Source organism: Symphalangus syndactylus, chromosome 20, assembly GCF_028878055.3.
Source record: "Symphalangus syndactylus isolate Jambi chromosome 20, NHGRI_mSymSyn1-v2.1_pri, whole genome shotgun sequence".
NCBI lineage: Eukaryota > Metazoa > Chordata > Mammalia > Primates > Hylobatidae > Symphalangus > Symphalangus syndactylus.
Window position 1 is genome coordinate 66,625,047 of NC_072442.2, and position 2,875 is coordinate 66,627,921.

Below are 2,875 nucleotides of genomic sequence, written 5' to 3' on the forward strand. Positions count from 1 at the left end.
CAGGCGCTCGCCACTGCAGCCTGTTAATTTTTTGTATTTTTAGTAGAGACGGGGTTTCACCGTGGTCTTGTTCTCCTGACCTGGTGATCCACCCGCCTCGGCCTCCCAAAGCGCTGGGATTACAGGCATGAGCCACCGCGCCCGGCCCATGTTTTATTTATTTCTTGAGACAGGGTCTGGCTCCCTTGTCCAGGTTGGAGTGCAGTGGTGCAATCTTGGCTCACTGCAACCTCTGCCTCTCTGCAACTTCCACTTCCCTGGGCTCAAGCCATTCTCCCACCTCAGGCTCCCAGGTAGCTGGGACTACAGGCACCCACCATCACACCCTGCTAATTGTTATATGTTTTGTAGAGACGGGGTTTCACCATGTTGCCCAGGCTGGTCTCAAACTCCTGGACTCAAGTGATCCACCCACCTTGGCCTCCCAAAGCGGTGGGATTACAGGCAGTGGGATTACAGGTGTGAGCCACCGTGCCGGGTCCAAATGTTACCTCTTCTTTTTTTTTTTTTTTTTTTTTTTTTGAGACGGAGTCTCGCTCTGTCGCCCAGGCTAGAGTGCAGTGGCGCAATCTCGGCTCACTGCAAGCTCCGCCTCCGGGGTTCATGCCATTCTCCTGCCTCAGCCTCTCCAAGTAGCTGGGACTACAGGCACCCGCCACCACGCCCGGCTAATTTTTTGTATTTTTTTTTTAGTGGAGACAGGGTTTCATTGTGGTCTCGATCTCCTGACCTCGTGATCCGCCCGCCTCGGCCTCCCAAAGTGCTGGGATTACAAGCGTGAGCCAACGCGCCCGGCCTACCAAATGTTACCTCTTCTAATCTTTTTTTTTTCCTCTCTCTCTCTCTCTCTCAATAGAGACAGGGTCTCACTGTGTTGCCTGGGCTGATCTCGAACTCCTGAACTCAAGTGATCCTCCCGCCTCAGCCTCCCAAAGTGTCGGGCTTACAGGCCAGAGCCACCACGCACAGCTGAGATTAAGAATTTTAAAGAAGGTATTGTGGCCAGTAAGTGGCCGAATCGGAGCTCAAATGACTGTCTGGCTGTTAGGCACCTACTTCACACTCCACTATGTACTTGTCCTTCCCAGCACCTCTGCAGAATAGGCTCTCAGATAACTTCCAGGGTCCTGTGTGCAGGGGTCTGGGAGATCGATAGTCTCTAAGGCCCTGGAAGAGTAGAGGGAAAGATGCATGTGGGGTGTTGTGTTTTTAAATACTCTCGGCTGAGCGCAGTGGCTCACGCCTGTGATCCCAGCACTTTGGGAGGCCGAGGCGGGCAAATCACGAGGTCAAGAGATCGAGACCATCCTGGCCAACATGGTGAAACCCCGCCTCTACTAAAACTAATAGCTGGGCACCGTGACACGTGCCTGTAGTCCCAGCTACTTGGGAGGCTGAGACAGGAGAATCACTTGAATCCGGGAGGCAGAGGTTGCAATGAGCTCAGATCGTGCCACTGGACTCCAGCCTGGGTGACAGAGGGAGACTCTGTCTCAAAAAAATAAATAAGCTGGTGCAGTGGCTCACGCTTGTAATCCCAGCACTTTGGGAGGCCGAGGCGGACGGATCACGAGGTCAGGAGATCGAGACCATCCTGGCTAACACAGTGAAACCCCATCTCTACTAAAAATACAAAAAATTAGCTGGGCATGGTTGCAGGCGCCTGTAGTCCCAGCTACTCGGGAGGCTGAGGCAGGAGAATGGCGTGAACCTGGGAGGCGGAGGTTGCAGTGAGCCAAGATCGCGCCACTGCACTCCAGCCTGGGCGACAGAGCGAGACTCCATCTCAATAAATAAATAAATAAATAAATAAATAAATAAATAAATAAATAAAAAATAAATACTCTCAACTCAAACACATATTTTATTGTTTAAGGCAGCTTGAGTTGGGTGTTCTCTTACAACTGAATGTATCTTTTATGAGTTCAAGCGATTCTCCTGCCTCAGCCTGCTGAGTAGCTGGGACTACAGGCACCCGCTACCATGCCCAGCTAATTTTTGTATTTTTAGTAGAGACAGGGTTTTACCATGTTGGCCAGTCTGGTCTCAAACTCCTGACCTCAGGTGATCCACCCACCTCAGCCTCCCAAAGTGCTGGGATTACAGGCATGAGCCACCATGGCTGGACATCAAGCCACTTTTAATAGCTGCACAGCATTCCACTGGAAAGATGCGCCATTACATATTTTACCAGGCTTCCACTAGCAAGCAGCTGTTTTTAGTTTCTTTCTACTATAAACAATGCTGGGATACACATCTTGTACCTGCGGATCCTACAGTTTAAGGGGACAATGGAAGTAGGGGAAGCATCAGGGGAAAATGGGATTCAACTTGTCCCTTATAGAGGAGAGTGTCTGAAGCTGCCTAGAGATGACCTTGGCCTGCCCTTCTTGATGGCAGTGCTTAGGGCAGTAGCCCTCAAATCTCAATGTGAAGATCACTTGGGGAATAATTAAACAGCCGATTCCCAAGTAGCACTCCAGAGAATCAGGTTAAGTCTGGGGTGAGGTCTGAGAATCCACTTTTTTTTTTTTTTTTTTTTTTTGAGACAGTCTTGCTCGTTGCCCAGGCTGGAGTGCAGTGATATGATCTCTGCTCACTGCAAGCTCTGCCTCCTGGGTTCAAGTGATTTTCCTGCCTCAGGCTCCCGAGCAGCTGGGACTACAGGCATAAGCCACCATGCCCAGCTAATTTTCGTATTTTTAGTTGAGATGGGGGTTTCACCATATTGGCCAGGCTGGTCTAGAACTCCTGACCTTGTGATCTGCCCACCTCGGCCTCCCAAAGTGCTAGGATTACAGGTGTGAGCCCCCGCGCCCGGCCGGGAATCTGCATTTTTTTTTTTTTTTTTTTTTTGAGATGAAGTTTTGCTCTT